This window comes from Magallana gigas, chromosome 1, assembly GCF_963853765.1.
Source record: "Magallana gigas chromosome 1, xbMagGiga1.1, whole genome shotgun sequence".
Classification (NCBI taxonomy): Eukaryota; Metazoa; Mollusca; class Bivalvia; order Ostreida; family Ostreidae; genus Magallana; species Magallana gigas.
In genome coordinates this window covers 61444683-61464334 of record NC_088853.1, presented here as the reverse complement: position 1 = coordinate 61464334, position 19652 = coordinate 61444683, and the positions used below count along the sequence as shown (strand labels likewise).

The 19652-nt window shown below is 32.7% G+C and overlaps 1 protein-coding gene and 2 long non-coding RNA genes across 3 annotated transcripts in view; all 3 read left to right on the top strand.

Annotated features, from left to right (window-relative positions):
• LOC105346730 (neurogenic locus notch homolog protein 1-like) overlaps positions 1–19652 on the top strand; it is a 355622-nt gene that overhangs the window by 16978 nt on the left and 318992 nt on the right. The window lies entirely within an intron of this gene.
• LOC136274032 (uncharacterized) lies at positions 11964–17012 on the top strand. Its single transcript, XR_010712296.1, has 6 exons — positions 11964–12211; positions 12506–12559; positions 15727–15840; positions 16145–16186; positions 16678–16725; positions 16943–17012. It is a non-coding gene; the product is annotated as an uncharacterized lncRNA (long non-coding RNA).
• On the top strand, positions 17232–18257 carry LOC136274030 (uncharacterized). The gene is made up of 3 exons (XR_010712295.1): positions 17232–17285; positions 17712–17818; positions 18173–18257. It is a non-coding gene; the product is annotated as an uncharacterized lncRNA (long non-coding RNA).

The following is a 19652-nucleotide window of genomic DNA, read 5'->3' as shown; positions in this document are numbered from 1 at the left end:
TTTTTGAGGGAATATGAAATAATTAATGGGCCTTAGTACAAAACTGATACCTGTATGCCTGACAATACATTAAATTATATAGCTTTTTAACACATCATGTGACATCATTTTCCAGTCAAATGTTTTCATCGATCAAGTGAGTAAGGACGTCACACAAGTTTACATCAGGTAAACAATTATTCAATTAAGTTTTTTTACTGTAGCCTTAGCAACTTTTGCCACAGAGTTCAAACACTGCGTACTGCCTTCCAGACTAGCTGGCGATTCTCTGTCCGTCAATCTTTGTTAACTTTCACATATGAGATATCAGCTGTGAAAATGAAATGTATCTCATCTGCATGGTATATTCATAGAGCTTGGCATCTTAAATAAACACACTAAAAATATTCACTTAGATGTGGAAAAAGAAAATTACACTAATTTAAGTTCGATATTTTTTTTCATAAATACCAATCTACCAAACAAGAAATATTGCAGGTAAATGGTAACTACCTTTTCCAGTATTTTCATCAAATGAAATAAATATGCATTGCATGGCCTCGAAGACAACATTTTAATGAAATAAAATGTTGGCATCATTAATTGTGTAGATTCAAAATGTTCAAATTATGATTACACACAATAAGGTAGACCCACAATGGGTGCTGATTTTTTAACTGATATACGTCTTAGGAAATGTATGATTTTTTTTTTATCTTAAATGAGCTAATACTGTTCACATATGTGCAAAAACTGTAGGAAATAATATACCGGTGTTATATATAATTAATATATCACAATATATTTTCACCCCTACCCCTTTATAAAATATTGAGTTTTAGGTCAAAAAATTATCATGGTACTTAACTTTGCTATATTTAAAGACACACGAGACGTTCCTCAATTTTATATAATTTTCCTTGATAAATTATTCCTTATTATGCCCCCCTTCGAAGAAGGGAGGGCATATTGCTTTGCTGCTTTTTGTCGGTCGGTCCGTCGGTCTGTCGGTCGGTCCACCAACAGTTTCCGTTCATTTTCTTCACAGGGGATGAACATATTGTAATGAAATTTAATATACAGGTTTATCATGATAATATCTAGGTCAAGTTCGATATTGGGTACGATCGAGCAATTTTTGACAGAGTTTTGGCCCTTTGGCGTAGAAAAATTCTAGTTTTTCTGAGTTTCCGCTCATTTTCTTCGCAGAGGATGAACATATTGAAATGAAATTTTATATACAGGTTTATCATGATAATATCTAGGTCAAGTTCGATATTGGGTACGATTGAGCAATTTTCGACAGAGTTATGGCCCTTGGACTTAGAAAAATTCTAGTTTTTCTGAGTTTCTGCTCATTTTCTACGCAGAGGATGAACATATTGAAATGAAATTCAATATACAGGTTTATCATGATAATATCTAGGCCAAGTTCGATATTGGGTAAGATCGAGCAATTTTCGACAGAGTTATGGCCCTTGGACTTAGAAAAAATCCAGGTATTTAAGTTTACGTTCATTTTCTTTGTGGATGTTTCCAAGGAAAGGGGCATATGTGTTTCACAAACATCTCTTGTTTATTAACATTTAAACCTGTTAATTCCCAAAAATTCAAGGTTTATTACCAGGCTATTTTTAGAGCTATAATATTTAGAATTTTTCTTAAAATAGCATGTAAAATGCATTTGAATGCTTATAAATAAAGTCATAGACATATATTTTCAAATGAACACGTTATATCTAAATAAAAAAAAGTATCATAATGATATAACAGGAAAATATAATTATGGAATTACCTGGTGGAAATCTTCACATTTTGGAGATAGGAAAAAATAGAAAATAATGGAAGATAGGTTGCGTCTGATCGTAAAGTGTTACGTCAATGTAGTTCGCCATTGTTGCTCAGGTGAGCGATGTGGCCCATGGGCCTCTTGTATATACATATAGAGAAAAATCTTTAAAAAATCAAATAAAAAAGGATGAAACTATAAAAGGGGGGGGGGGGTCAACTTTTTACATTGGAAATAAATTTGATCATTCTCAAAAATATTTAGTATATAGTATTACTAATATGCAATCATATTGCCATTTGTTGGTTCTCAGTTGTTTAGACTGTGGATCTGGATAATTCTTGTGCCACATATAAGGTTCAAAGTTTGATGTAGGTTTATATTTAGCTGATTTTATTATGTCGAGTGTTGCTCAGGTGAGCGATGTGGCCCATGGGCCTCTTGTTTCTCTATGTTATTGACCATTAAAATGTATGGTACCAAATGACCCTTTGATTTATAACTCCTAGAGCTTACAAAGTTATTGCCCTTGTGTACTAAAAGCGTGTTATCGCTACTCATCTGAAACCAAAAAAGATAGAGACTTGGAACTTTTACCAATGTATTCAGTACACTTAGAGGGTTCTTCAATCTATTCATACCTAAAGGATCTGAGGCCCCCTTTTAGTAGTTATTGCCCCTGAAAGTATTTGAATTTCTATAAAATCACTTTCAACTTTTTATGCCCCCCTACGAAGAAGGGAGGGCATATTGTTTTGGTGCTGTCTGTCGGTCGGTCCACCAACATTTTACATTCATTTTCTTCGCAGAGGATAAACATATTGAAATGAAAGACCTGGGTACGGTAAATATAACAAATTGGCCCTATTGAAATGTGAAAAATCAAACACTTGCAATCTGTAATCTATCCGCTAAAATAATTCGAGTAGGATACCGCGTGTATGGAAATGACAGTCGTTTGGCAAAATTCACGAGCGTTTGGTAATTGTAGAATCCAAAACCGGACCTCGGTTACGGGTTTTCGCGAAATCTAAGCGTTTTTGTCATGTTTATTCTAATATTTCTACAAGGCCGCATTCGAGTACATGTACAAAAAATTCAGAGAATTACAATTTAAGTATGCTGATTTTGAATAACACAGAAAAATTTTTGTACACGACTGCGGCAACTTTCGTTTTTAATGTTTTTAATTCAAAAGATAAGCACGAAATGCAAGTGTATGTTGATTCTTACGCTTTGACATCGCAATATTACAAAAAAATAAACGCATTTTTTTTTAAATATATAATTAAAATGTCATTAAATAATTAAATTGAAAAACATAATAATATAGTAAAACACATTATCTAATTTTTTGAAAAACAACTAATACTAGTATATGCCGATTTTATAACTTGGCATTTCTTGTCAGTTGTGTATAAATTCTGATATAATATATTGATATAAGAATAAATACATTAACTGTATAACGAATGTAAAAAGATATGCGATTATCACGAGTCCAAAATTTTCCTCTACTTTTAAAATGTGTTTGCTGCGTATAGTAGTAATCATAATTATAACGTTCTCTTTGTAACGTCGTGCACCGTAGAAATGACGTAATATGTGTAAACAAATGACGTCATAAAATATCGGGCAGCTGATCGAGAAAGAAGCTAGAAAAAGAAGCAAGATTTATCTACGCAAATTGAAAATGTAACATTGTTCACTTGTTTCAGGTAAGACATTTTCACTATCAGTGTATAATCAATTGATAAAATAGGATTGTGTAGGTACATGTAGTATACATGTATATTTTATGAGAGAGAGATAGAGATAGAGAGATTTTGCTCTCTAAACCATATTGTATTCTCTTTATTTACAATTTTTTACACTGATATGTAGTTGGTTTACGTTAAACAACAATTAACGGAAAAAATATATTACACACAAACAGCACTTATTAACATAAGATTCAGCATTCAAGCACACCGAGGACTATCTCGCATTATGATCTCAAAAACCCTACATACAAACCCAAATACTGTAGGTCGTTTTAATTCCACGGTGTTAAAATTTCACGATTTCTCAAAAAGTACCAATCGCAATTGTTTTAATTTCACGCTCCAAGAAAACCAGTTGATCAAAGTATAAGCTTTGACACGTTAAAAAACTTAGAATTTACGGAAAAATGATAAATCGCGAACATAGTGAAATTAAAACCATAGTGATTATTTGCCAATCTACAGTACACAAACACGTGTGACTATGCGAAACTGAAAATAATTTATATGAATGCAGTGTGCAGAGATCGATTGATTTCATATTTTGAAATGTAAATTTCACAGTATATCTTTAAGTACACTCTTTGTCTTGAATTAAAAAAAAAATTCGTTCCGTGTTATGATTTCAAACCTACCTCTACATCTACGCATTTAAAAACAACGCTGGTACGTTGGCCCAGTCATATTCAAGTCTTCATGTGCTCTGTATTTTTTAATTCTTCTTACATTATTGGACAGGAAATTCGTTGTAAAACTTGTACACTTCTTTTAAACTTAAACATATATCAGCCCTATAAGTATTTACTTTAATAAGCGGAAAAATCAAATTAATAAAACATTTCTCAAACATATCAATGTACCAAAAATCATATATGTAAGTTTTAAATTTATACATAAAAACGGACGTCTATGTTTCAACTCAACGTGTATCACTACGATCTTTTAAACTTCCCCAATTGAAGGCCCGTCAGTCCGTATATGTAGCAGTTTGTTACCTTGCGTTAGTTCTTGAAACTGCAAAGTTTTGATATTCATTTATAAATATGCATCATTTTAACACCAATACTAATTCATTAAAATAAACATACATGTAGGCCAGTGATGTTATAAGTAATTCTTAGATAACTCCTTTATATATCGCATCGGAGGCCCATGGGCCACACTGTTGACCTGAACAATGCCCATATACCATGTTTATCAAATACACTATATAGTATACAAACTAATCAATTTTAGACGCAAACATGCCTGGAGATGGTCCAAAGTCATATCCATGTTGTCTTTGCAAGCGTCGCACGATTCCTTCTAAAAGAGTTGCTATTAAAACAGAACATTTAAAACTTTTAGAGAGACGCTTTTGTGTATCGGCACAAGATGGCGATTTCCTTTGTTCTAAATGTAGATTAAATTGCTACAGAGAAGAAAACAAGTTGAAAAATTTGGAATGCATTGCAGTGTATAAGACTAAAGATGATTACGAACCCCCAATCAAAAAAGCCAGAAGCATACAGCAGTCCTCCTCAAGTCCTTCATCTGTTACCCTTGATTTACCTACGACCAGCAAAAGCCATGCATATTGCTTTGTGTGTAAAAGGCCTGGGCCGAAAATCATCGTTGTTCCACCTACTCCACGTTTCGACGTGTATATACGTAAGGGCATTTTTAGTCCAGCGGGAGTTAGGTGCTGCCCTGTGCATTTTGACAGCGAGCAGTTTACGGACGATGCATTAGATAAAATAAAACCAGTCAGCAATGAAGTCAACTTGAGCAAGACAAACATCATACTTTTGTTGGAAAATGGCAGGTCTTTTGTGATTGAAAGAACAAATTATAGACTTGATTTTGACCACACACATGCTTTAACAGATGCACATGCTTTAACAGATGAAGACTACCTCACCCTCACAGGCATCTCAAAGACAGAGTTTGATATTTTGATGACTTACGTCGATTGCTGCAATCTTCGAGAAACAACAAGAAGTGTAAGGACATGTGTAGCCATTCTGTTGATTAAACTTCGATGTGGATTGAGCAACAACCTTCTCGCAACGCTTTTCGCAATGAAAAAACACCAGGTATTGAAGTATTATTCATATCAATGTGTTAATAAGAGAGTTTTTTATTTTTTTTTTGATAAACTGTTTATTTGAACTTTGAATTATTAAATTGCATTTTTTAACTTTGATAGATAAAAAGAGCACTTAAATCGGCTACAAAAGCATTGAAGTCAAGATTTGTTCGAGAATTTTTAGGATTGCCCCACATTGAAAGAGAGGAGGTGATAGACCACTGGCCAAGGAACTGTTTACCAGGACCATGACAGAGAACCCCGCCATACTTGTTCTCGACGGAACATATATTTATGTGCAGAAAAGTGGGACGTTTCATTTTCGAGACGATCCTACAGTCTACACAAACACAGGCCTTTGGTGAAGCTTATGCTTGTTGTCACAACTACTGGGTACATTGTTTCGGTGCTAGGTCCGTATCTAGCCGATTCGAAGAACAGCGACGCAAATATTCCTAATCATATGATCAGGTCAAATGCTGAACAAATGAAAGAGTGGGTCAGAGAAGGTGATATCTTCGTTGTGGACAGGGGTTTCAGGGACTCGGGTGAAATACTAAACGACCTTGGTATAACTATGGAGATGCCCACGTTCCCACCTAAAGGGGCCACGCAGCTGCAGACCAAAGATGCCAATTGCTCAAGGCTTGTAACAAAGGTAATTAAAACTTAACGGTAATCATTTTTTTTTACTTAATTTGAATTAAAATATATAATTTGACTCGTTTTAATATCATCATCAATAAATTGTTGACAGATCAGATGGGTAGTCGAATCGGCGAATAGCAGACTGAAGACCCGGCGACTGCTTGATAAAACCCTCCCAAACACGCACATCCCAAGTATTGGAGATTATGCCCAAATTATTTGTACATTATGCAACAAATTCAGGCCACCTCTTAGCAGCGGAACTTTTGAAAAAGATATTGAGATATTGAGATAGCTGCAAAAATGAAAGTTTTGGCAAGGTCATCAAATGAACTTCAAACGCTCATTATTGACCAAGGTAAGTATTTTCAGACATCATACTATGTGATATTTAATCTGCAATTTCAATTTTGTCCAACAAAAATAGTTGAATCATACAATTTCTGAATATTACAGGACTAGATCGGAGATCATATAAATGGACTCCATTAGACGCATCAGGGGCATGTCCGTTTTTCCCTCGATTGAGTGAGGATGAAATCCGGGAGCTAACTCTTGGTGTTTACCAGGTTAAATTGGCCCGCTCTTACACCCAAAAACATTGTTGTCATGATGGAAGTTATAACATTCTTGTAAACAGTGACGTACCAATGATCCTTTCTGCAAAAATACAGAGTCGCCACATCTCTGCCAAAAGCTACAAGCTTTGGATCAAGTACAGCTGCAGTATTATTGAAGGGTGGTATTACCCTTGTAAAAACGGAAGTAGAGTGGTGGGCATGTGTGCGCACATTACAAGTGTGATATGGTATCTTTCTTATATGCGACATGAAGCCAGCCCGCTCAAGGGCATTCCAAACTGGGCAGACACCATCGAGGATGCTTCAAGGATTCCAACAATTGACGAATCAGACAGTGATGACCCAGAGGAATAACAATTTTTATTATGCATCTAATTATTTCTGCAATTTTGTTTCTAAATTAATTATCATTAATTATTTTTATGATGATTTTTTCAAGGATGCTTCCAATAATGCAAGTCTTTTTATTGATAAATACCAGTGAACATCAAAACTTCATTTCTTGACTTCATTTCAGTGCATCCTTTAAATCATTACTTCATCATTTGGGACATGCTCTGTGACACAGTGAAACGTTCCTTAGAACGCTTTGGCTCTGTTAAACATGAATGTATGTTATCAATTTGTGCATTTCTTAATTGATTTTCCAAAATGTTTAATGCTTTTAATCAATATTTTACCCTAAAGAAAAGATCAACTGATTCATTTCTAATTCGCTTAATTGTGCATATTTTCTATCATAAATAATGTATTAAAATTCGCTTTAATTTTGTAAATTTTCTTTTTCTTTAGGGTGGGAGGGTCCGGCGAAGTTGAGTGTTATAAAATGTGTAACCCTCTTCACTTTTAAAAACGCCTATACCAATAATTGACGACGAACCTCTTCACTTTTAAAACGCATATTCCAATAAAAGACATCGAAAAGAAAAAATATGAGATAAGAAAAAACAGCCCATAGATTTCATTACTAATAGTTTAAAAAAAATTTGTCGCACTTATCGTTTAACTATATATATAAACAATACTTAGATTTATGAAAATGATATTGAAGATGAAATTTAACAGAAAGAAAATGAAATAAATAAAGAAGCCGATAATGATAATTATTGTTTTCCTTAAATTCGTTTAATTATGACGTCAATATTTTAAATTCTGAACGTACGTCATAACGTCATCGGAAAACTATAAACGACGCTATGTTTGAGGGACTATAAAATGAAAACGATTAAAGATATTCACAAAAAACAAACTGTTTTACAACCAGCATATTGTCAATGTATCCCGTATTAAATTTTATTAATTTCGGTCACAGGGTCGATTTTGCCTCTTACCGTACCCAGTTCTTTGCAAACAAATAAAAATATTCTCATTTTTGCTCTATATTTAGCATTCGGAAGTATAGAGCGCAGGTCTGCTCAAGTGCGATTTTAACATATATTTTTCGTCAGATGGATATACACAGTATACTAAAAAATTGTACTTGAGCAAGCCTGCGCTCGATGTTTCCGAGTCGAAAAACCATCGGAAAACACCCATATTTTGCTACAAAACATCAATTTATCAAAATAATGCAATCTTCATGACGTCATTTCTACATTATGACGTCACTGTGGTGATAAACTTTTACACCTTTATTTTCAATTTTTCAAGTTCTTTCTAAAACTTTGTTTTTGGGGGCAAAAAATGCATAAAACCGCATATAGTCCTTTATCAAATATGTGTACAAATTGTGTACACATATTTGATAAACGCAGTTGTCTACACAAAGCATTAAACAACTGTAAAAGTACAGGAAATGAAATCAAGTGTTTAACAAAGATTATATATATATAAATCTTATGATATGATAAGTTTCAGTTAAAAGAGTTTGAATCATAATTTTTTAAAAATATTTCTTGAAATGTGTAATTGCTAGTCTAGTTGATCTAACAGTACATAACTATTTTAGATGACACTAAACCAATGTCTAAAGGAAAGAAGACAAAGTTTTTCCACAGACTGTCGTTCATGGAAGAAGTACAGGTAATTATTCACTATAATTGATGTAATTATTGGTCTCCCATCAGCAAGTACAGGTCTGTGACAATTGACAAATGATTTAACACCTAAGTTTTAGGGAAAAAAAATTCATTTCCTTCAAATATCTAATCAAACTTATTTCTTAAATAAAACACCTTTCCACCAAACTGCTTATCAAAATACACAGCCAGGTGTGTTACAAAAACATGCAACACAGAAATTCAACTTCTTCATTGGTTGATAGCCATGAGATCTAATATATATTTACTCTTCTTTTAAGACAGAAAATAAACTGATCAGAATATGTAAATTGCCATGCTTAATTTTAAATGCCATCGGTCATGCATTTCATTAATTTATTTATAATTTAGCTTCCGCGACCAAAAAAAAACAGTGCCAGAAACTTTGTGGAGCTACTCCTTTTTATTAAGGAGCAGATATATATTAATGACTGTTTTAAAAAGTACATATGAAATGGGTTATATAAGTTTCATTTAATCTTACAAAAATAAATATACTTAAAAAAACGTGAAGACATTTATATTTGTGGTCATGGAGCATGAATTAGCAAAGTGTGATCATAGAAAATTGAACATTACATCTTTAATGATAATCAGAATGTTCCCTCTAATTAAGGTCTTCCGTTTCCAACGGAAGACCTTATTGTTATTGCTTTGTTTCTTTTTCCCTATTATTATTCTTGTTTTTTTTTTCTTACGCATTTTTGTGCAGGCGATTTCTCGGAGATGGCTCAATCGATTTTCATGAAACTTTCATATCCAATAGATATTAATTTGAACTAAATACATATTTTTTTATTTTGATGACGTCACTTCAGTTCTTGAGATAATGACGTTTTAGCGATTTTCAGAGGGTCGGCTTGTCCAGGGATCTTCTCCTAAACGGTAAAAGATATTGAGTTCAAACTTTTAGAGATTGTAGACAAGAGATTGTAGATGTGCTATTTGGCATTCATATTTGTCATGCTCAAACGGCGTTAAAGCTCGCCTGGTCCTGAAAATTGAGACTATAAAAAGTCGTAATTTTTCATGGTTTTCTTAGTTTATCTCTTTTCTGAAAAATATGTTGTTAACACATGTAATGCAAAAATGTTAATATTTAGAAGACCTTTCACTTGATATCAAGAAAAAGGGGCTGGCCCTTAAAATTAGGGGACCAAAGGGCTCTAAAGTCTTTCATCTGTAGCCCTTTACTGAGGGATATTTTGTGAATAGTTATAGAAGCAAATATGTTTATTTTACAGTTATGTATCCAAGCAATGTAATGATTATATCATGTGTTACGTAATGAGTGGTTTTTAGGGGCCAAAAGTCCAGAATTTTGATCAAATATATCTCAGAAAGAAAAAATATTTTGAAATGCAGTGAAGAAGAAAAGATGCTCAGAATGATGTATTAAATTATATGCAATTTTCAAAATTTCGTTAAACGGCCCCTATAAGGGGTTAAGGGATCGGCCCCTAAAATGTTCTTTCCCATATATCTCAAGAACGGTAACGAATTTCTAAACAGTTGTTAAACAAAATGGGTTGGGATTTAAATGACCTTTTATTTGATATCAAGAAAAAGGGGCTGGCCCCTATAATTAGGGGACCAAAGGACTCTAAAGTTTTTTATCTGTAACCCTTTACTGAGGGATATTTTGTGAACAGTTATAGAAGCAAATATGTTTATCTTACAGTGATGTATCCAAGCAATGTAATGATTTTATCATGTGTTACATAATTAGGGGTTTTTAGGGGCCAGAATTATAGAATTTTGATCACCAATTTCTCAGAAAGGAAAAATATTTTGAAATGCAGTAAAGAAGAAAAGATACTCAGAATGATGTACTAAATAATATGCAATTTTCAAAATTTCGTAAAACGGCCCCTATAAGGAGTTAAGGGATCAGCCCCTTAAACGTTCTTTCCTATATATCTCAAGAACGGTAACGAATTTTTAAACAGTTGTTGAACAAAATGTGTTGAGATTTAAATGACCTTTTATATGATATCAAAAAAGGGGCTGCCCCCTAAAATTAAGGAACTAAAGGGCTTTAAAACTTTTCATCTGTAGCTCTTTACAGAGGGAAATTTAATGAAAGGCTATAGAAGCAGATATGTTTATCTTACAGTTCTGTATCCAAGTAATGTAATGATTTTTTAGGGGTCAAGAGTCAATAAACTAGGACCAGCTATATCTCAAAAAGGAAAATATTTTGAAATGCAGTGTAGAAGAAAAGATGCTCAAAATAATGTACTATACAAAATGCAACCTTCAAAATTTGGTTCAGCGACTCCAATAAGGAGGTAAGGGACTGGCCCCTAACACTTTTTTTCTCAGATATCTCAAGAACGGTGACGAATTTCTAAACACTTGTTGAACAAAGCTCTTATCCCTGAAACAAAATAGTATCTGGCCCTTAGAATGTAGACCCCGTTTTTCTATTCTAAATTATGTTTAGCTATTAAATAGCAAAATCACGATCGAACATATATCTCAAATTCTAAAATCAGACGGAAGACCTCCTCGTTGCTCGCAACGAGATCGTGTCTAGTTGTTTATAATTATTCAAAATGTGAAAGACTATCATTCTCAAACTAGGTAATGAGGCAGTTGCATTCAGATGAACAGACTGCAAAAGACCACGAGATGCTGGATACCAGCAATCGTAGCTGGAGAAGAGGGGCGGAGAGAGAGAGCTGCACTTCACTCAGGTATAAATATACCCCCAGACTTAGAAATAATGTTTTTGGGACTGAAAACAAAATTCAAAACCAAGAATTGTTAGAATAATACTTATGAAAAAATGATATATGATATAAAAAAATATCTAATATTATATGACACTGACCATGCATAGACAAATAGGGTAAGTTTTTTTTGGCAAAGTTAAAGAGGATTGACGTTTTGATATTAATACAGGAATAAAAAAAATCACAAAACAACATTTTGACTAATTATTAGTAAAGGTATTTTCTCTTTAAAGGAAAAAACATTATATAATAATCAAATATTGATAGTACCGGTATATTCATATTTTATCAGGTTGGATATTCAATCGAAAATTTAAAATGATAGCCTTCCTTTTGATTTTTTTGAAGGGAAACCTTGGAGGTTCTTTCAAAGAACATATCAGTGTGGCATGCCTGAGTAGGAGATGTTTTGCGTTGGCTCAGCAGATAATGGAGGCCTACAGTAGATGGGAATTGAAACAGCAAACGAACAACAAAGTCAACATGATGCTGTTTGCTCAGTTACCTGGAGTGAAAAGTGAAGATGTTATCTTTGAACATCTGGTAAAGCTAAAAACGAAGAAGATGTCAAAGGCGGAATTTAACGAGGAGCTGAAAATTTTCAAGGTAAAAAAATAATTCATCCTTTTTGGATGTAAAAAACCATTTGTTTTCATAATGATAAATTACATAAACGTTTTGCTTACAGAGGTCTGTAAATCACTTCGTTAAAGCCGTAAATTTGTTAAAACGTAATTATATATTGGAATATTCTGTAGGTTTATATAAGAACTTTGCAGGGACATAAATGATAATTCGTTATAGCTGTGAATGCATTATATCCATGTTCGTTATATTCAAGTTTTGTTATACATTTTCAAAGTGTAAATTCATCACAATACATTCCTTTACAATTTTTAGAGGGACTACCAATAGGAAGCAGAGAGACACAGGGTAGAAAGAAAAGCTGCTAGGGTATGTGATTTTCCTTCTAATATAGTATGCGTTTTCGAAAAAAGTGGGTCAAGATCAATGAATTTTTCTATTTATTTAAACAATATTTTATTATGTAAAAAAATATCACATAATAGGATTGGGCAGCAGGCAATCTGCCTATTTGAGCCCTCTCCTTTAACAGTCAATTTGACAAACATTGATGGTACAATGTAACAATAGAAGAGAAAAATAAAGGAAAAAAAAATAAATAAAAAATAAGTGGAATCAAAATGCTTGGTACCGGGTATTATTTATGTACAAAATGAAAAATGGTTGTAGAAAGCAAGCAGTTCAGCTGTTTGAGTGACACTGTGAATAATGCATTAAAACTTAAATCTTTTGGTAGCTAATATATAATCATGTACAATCTTAAATATAGCAACATTTTCGTTATAAGACAAACTACTGTCCCCATATAATAATAAGTCCAGAGAGATGGGGATATCTAAGTGTAAATTACTTATTGACTGTATAAAAACTTGCCTCTGTGCATCAAAATGTGGACAGACAAAAAAATAATGATAAGCATTTTCAGATACATAACCACACATATCACAAATAGAATTTTCACACAAAAAATGATTGAATAGGTCAGCATTTAAATTGCTTGCATTATTTCTTATCTGACAATGTATAATATTTGCTTTTCTGTTTCCAAAGTCATAAAGTTTGTTTGGCTTTCTAAAGAATATGTTTTTTATGGCTGTTTTGAATGAAGACTCAGTTGTAAAATTCTAATGTGAAGAGGTAATTCATTCCATAATTTTATAGATGAAGGTAGAAAGCTGTTCATAAAGGCAGTTGTTTTTATCTGGGGTATAACAAATTTAAAATCATCTTGGTGTCTTAGTGAGTAATTATTTTGCGGTGTACATGGCATAAGTAAATCCTGTAGATATTTGGGAGCAAGACCATGGACCATTTTATAAAATAATGTGAGTTTATGAACCTTTCTTCTATCTGATAGTAGATCAATACCCAATTCATCATATAGAGCTGACCTGGATGAGTTACTTCTAAGACCTGATATAATCCTTGCAGCAGGATACTTGGATATCTTCTAGAAGTTTAACTTCTCTATCATAACAATTATCCCAGACTATATCAGCATATTCTAAAACTGGTCTTATAAATGAAAAATATATTTTTTTTAGAGAGCATCTACATAGCTTATATTTAACAAGTTTCAATAGGTTTAACCTTATACAAGCTTTTTCATGAATAGAATTAATATGTTGTTTCCAACCTCCATCATATTGGAGATTTACTCCAAGATGGATGTGACTATCAACTTTTTGTATAAATGGACCATGGACACCAAACTGCACAGGGGGATGAGATATATTTTTTCTACTGAAATCAAGGTTTTTGGTTTTACTGGGATTAAAATCAACTGCCCATATGTCAGACCATTTACATATTTTGTCAAGATCAGAAACAAGTGAATTTGTTACAGCATGTGTGTCATTGTCAACAATAACATATATAGAAGTGTCATCAGCAAAAAGACGAAGATTGTTTGATATATCATAAGACATGTCATTAATATATAATAAAAATAAAAATGGACCAAGAACAGATCCTTGGGGAACACCTGAGGTAGTATGTCTGAGTGATGAGGAAAAACCATCCAAAAAGACTTTTTGCTTCCTTTCTACTAAATAGTTCTCAACCCAGTTAGTAATTTGATTGCAAATGCCATATAGTTTTAATTTATATAATACACCTTTGTGCCATACCCTGTCAAAGGCTTTACTGATATCGCAAAAAACAAATCTCACATCTTTACCTTTATCAAGACTGGATATGATAGTATTATAAATTTCAACTAATTGGTAAGTTGTAGAATCTCCAGGTTGAAACCCAGACTCGTATTTGTAAATAATTTTATTTTCAAAGAGATAGTTGTGAATATGTTTAAAGATAATTTTTTCAAGGATCTTGCACAGTATTGAAGTAATAGATATGGGTCTGTAATTATTAACTTCTTGCGCAAAACCCTTATTTTTGTATACCGGTGTTATATGGGAAATTTTCCACATGCTAGGGAGTTTACCCAAGCATAGGGAAAGGTTAAATAGTTTTGTAAGGGGTTTAACAATAGATAAAGATATATTTTTTATGATAAGGGGTGATATACCATCTGGACCCGAGGGTTTGTTTACATTTAAAATATGAATTTGATCCAATACCTCTTGGTCAGAGATTATAAGATTGTTCATATGGTTCGGTGTCCCAGGTCCATGTAACGGAGGGTCAGGGAGCTGAGGCTCTACAGGCAAGGATGAGATTTCAGCAAAATACTTGTTAAATGCATCAGCTTTGTCAACTGGATGAAACAGAGTTTGACCAGCTGCTTTAAGAGGGGGTAGTGGTTTATGGCTATTATTTAGTTTAGTCAAAGATTTAATAATCCTCCACCATTTGCCAGGGGGTATTGTTTTATCAATCTGTGCTGTAAGTTTTTTATTGTAATTATCTCTAGAACGCCTAATTTCATCTATGACTCTATTTCTTAGGTATCTATAATTTCCCCAGTGAACAGGATTTTGAGTTTTAACAGCTTTGTGATGCATACGATTTCTTTTGAATCAATGAATTTTGATTTTACTATTGGGTTTAATAAAGGCTTAAATCAGTTCATATTTTTAAGTATTTTGGAATGACACTCACCCAGACTCATAAAACTCTCGAGAAAAAAATCTGTTTACAAAACTTACAAGACTGGACTCTCTATATTGCTTATAATTCAAATTCAAATTTGAATAAGCAATAGAAGTTTTAAAATGGTTAGCTAGTCAAGATTGAAAGATAATGTTTCAAATCTTAATATCATTCAAAATTAAAATTCCCCTTTAACTCTTAAAACCACATCAACTTCAAGAGTTTATACACCATGTTCGAAAGATGTATCATTCACTTTTAATGGATTTTTTTAAAAAGTTATAGATTACTGAATCAATTACAAGGCATAAGAAATCAATTACACTAGGACACAGTTAGTGTAATGGATTATTAATCGATTACATTTTTAAGTAATCGTGCTCATGCCTGCTATATGCAATATGAAACACATTTCTTTACCCTACATTCATGGATTTATATACATTGATATAATTTTATATGAAGTTTTAATTTAAATCAAGGAAATCAGTACAACATCAACAGAGCTACGGAGGCAAAACAAGAGGCTCATCAGGGAAAAAGAGGAGTTGAGTAGACAACTCAAGACTTTGAAGTCAAAGATGAGCAGCAATGAGGTGTGTTAAGTAATATTTTTGATACTCATTGGAACATATGGAATCCAATTTTTACTTGAATTTTCTCTCTCTCTCTCTCTCTCTCTCTCTCTCTCTCTCTCTCTCTCTCTCTCTCTCTCTTCTGAATTATTATATTTAAAGCATCATAAACATGCCTTGTATGTCTGCAGAATGTGGCAAATGAAAAAAAAAAATAATATCTTATTTACGACCTTTTTTCAGAAGTTTTCATCATGCACTAGCTATTACCGTTATACATACATGTCATAATAACTGATAATTTATGTTTGCTTTAATATTATAGGTCCAGGGTGCCGTTGGGGAAAGTGCTGTGAATGATATATATGTAAGTAAGACATTTACAGTATCAAATAATTTTTCATACAAACCAATTAGTCGAAAAGTTAAAAACTAATTACCCTATTTACACCAGCAGAATTGGTCTTCTTTCATAGTTTTTAGAAATATTCAATTCTAAATGGGCATTCAGAAAAAAAGCCCACAGGTTTATCTCTTCTTTGCCAGATCATTACTCAATTATATTTGAATACTCTATAAAAAGCGTAAAGTTGTGATACAATCATTCCTACCTCTATGTCAGGGGAGAATTTAATATGAGGCAATATAACATGATACCCTTTTTTTGTTTGTTTTTATTTTGTAAATCATTTTTTCATTGAAATATGGCTTACTTAATTGGCCGGAAAAACTACTGCAATGCCCATTATTATTCACATTCGTAGCATAACCATTGTTTAAAAGTGTACACGAAGTTTGATGCTAAATTTGCCCAAGCAGCTTTAAAGACATTTTAAACCAAAAAATATATATTTGCAGGATTACCACAGCGACAGCGAAGATTTCAGCCTATTTCAGGAGGCGGAAGTAAGTCACATGTTTCTTTGTAACTAGGTAAAATAAAATATTATTTCTGTGTAACTAATGTAAAATGAAATATCATTTCTGTGTAACTAAAGTGAAAATTAAAATAATTTAATTAATGAAAGAAAGAAAGGATATATATAAGAAACGTTAATTAACTATTCAGAACTGAAATTAAAATGCGGTAGTTTTATGGCTAATGATGTAAGCATTCTTATAGGAGACTACTCAACAGTCACAGGAAGGAGAAATTGTGCTACAAGTTCCTCCAATGAAGCATTCCAGGTATGTACTGTACTTAGCGTAGTATGTAATAACATTTTTTGTAATGTTGCTGTTATGAAACTTACATATTAATTAAAATATTCCAAGTTAATGCTTGAATAAAAGTAATAAAGCAGCCACAGCTATTTATATATCAATTAAAATTTGTTTGCATACATTATTAAAATAAAAATTAAAAAAAAATATAAAATTATTCAAAAAATGCATAAATATCTTAAATTTTATAATCCATTGGTTCAAAAGTCTCAAGAGAAGACCAGAGTGGTAAAAGAGAACAGGTATGGTTTTTATTACAGACGTGTAGATTCTGTTAACTTCTAGGACCGTGGCCGATAATCGGGCTTACTTTATTGACACATTCAATTTGTTTGATAGTGGGCCATTGAATACATTGAATAATTCTATAGGTACATTAGTTGGTTGATCGGTATAATTGACTGATTGGTTGGTTTGATTGATTGATTCATCTTGATTGATTGATTGTTTGGTTTATTGGTGATCTTACACCATAACTACCTGAAAGTCGATGTTGATCATTTAATTTACTTTATTGACATATTGCATACAACTTAATAGTTTATGATGTACTGATAGATAATTAACATTAATAAAGCCATGACAGAGACTGCCAATATGGTGTTGATGATATATTCTATTGAAATAATATTATTGTGTAACTGCATTGTTTTCTTTCTTCATTTTAGGCACATGACGATATCTCAGACTCCGAGTCAGATGATGAGCTTAATTTAAGGCTGGAAGAGTCAAATGAAGAGATGATTTTGAAGAAACCTCTTCATACATATGGAAAGTAAGTATCTTACTACTTTTGGTATTAATTGATATTTAGTGTTTATATCATCTATTTAAATGGTTAAATGGATACAAATTTCTACATTTATCCAATAAAAAAAACATTTATCCAATAAAAAAAAATTTTTTTTGTATATATGTGAATTACGAATTTCTGGAAAAAAAAGAACAGGAATATTTACATTCAAATTGGGATAGAACAGTTTGACGTCCTGATTCTTTTCATATTTAATAAATCTAGTTATTCGTCGTATTATATTTCAATTTTATTAAGGTCTTCTGTTTCCAGTGGAAGATCTTACTGTTTTCTTACTGTTCTTTATTATCATTATATTTCACCTTTTTTTGCCAGATCAAATCCTACTTCAAGTGCATCCCCGGTGTTGACTAAACCACCAGCTTCAACAACAACCTCAGCTGCTATTGATTTAAAGGTACATTAATCAGTAAAGCACTGATAAATGCATGTGTTTAAACGTGACGACAAATTGGGATATCATTTTTTTGTAAACTAAAATTGTGCGTAGTATACAAATTTTTCTAAATATTTCATGATTATATAACAAGACAAGAGGCCAATTGGCCTTAACGGTCACCTGAGTAGCATATATCCAATACACAAACTTGTCATGGAGTCTCATATATGCATCTAATTAATTAGGTTTCATACTGGAGTAGAAAAATTATAAATTTGTAATGACAACCACATTTAATTCAAAAAGAACTATGAAACCTGTAATTTTGGTGAAAAACTAAAAGATCTGGTCTACAAAATAATGAATTTAGTTTTCCTTTCAGGTGTGTGGGAGTAAAGAAGATAATTTTTAACGTTATATGCATTAACATCTATACATCCATTTTGGCCCTGCCCTAGAGTCAAAACCCATACCCCAGGGGACATGAAAATTAAAATTTCAGAAGAGGACTTCCTGGTAAACATAATTATTAGTCGGTTTTTTTTATACAGATGTGTGAGAATAGAGAAGAAGATTTTTGAACAGTATATGCATTAACACTTTATTGCCATATTGCCCCCCCCCCCTCCCCCCTCATGTCCTGAACCCCTGACCCAGGGGCCATGAATTTCACAATTTAGATAAAGGAGATTGTGGATATCATAACCATGTATTCAGTTTTTTGCCCACATGTGTGGGAGTAGAGAAGAAGATTTTTTAAGATTTAAATCATTTTTACTATATGGCCATATTTGCCCCACCCTAGAGCATGAACACCTAACAAAGGGGTCATGAATTTCACAATTTTAGTAGAGAGCCTCATGGACATCATAATCATGCATTTAGTTTTTAACAAATATATATATAGGAGTCGAGAAGAAGATTTTCTAAGATTTAATACATTTTTACTATTTGGCCATATAGGCCCCACCCTAGAGCCTGAACCCCTGACCGAGGGGTCGTGAATTTCACAATTTTACTAGAGGGCTTCATGGACATCATAAACATGCATTTAGTTTTTAACAAATATATATGGGAGTAGAGAGGAAGATTTTCTAAGATTTAATATATGTTTACTATTTGGCCATATTGGCCCCACCCTAGAGCCTGAACCCCTGACCCAGGGGTCATGAATTTCACAATTTAAGTAGAGGGCTTCATGGACATCATAATCATGCATTTAGTATTTAAGAAATATATATTCAATCTCTTAATTTCTCTGTTTCTTTTTCACTTGGCAGTCTAACAGGTCTTCTTAAATCAGACGGTCTCTTTTTACTACTGATTCATAAGCACTAGCAAAAAAAAATGAAGGCTAAATCAGCTGTAAAACAGCGATGAATTTTGCCATTTCCTCTGCTTTTTTGCCCTCTTTCA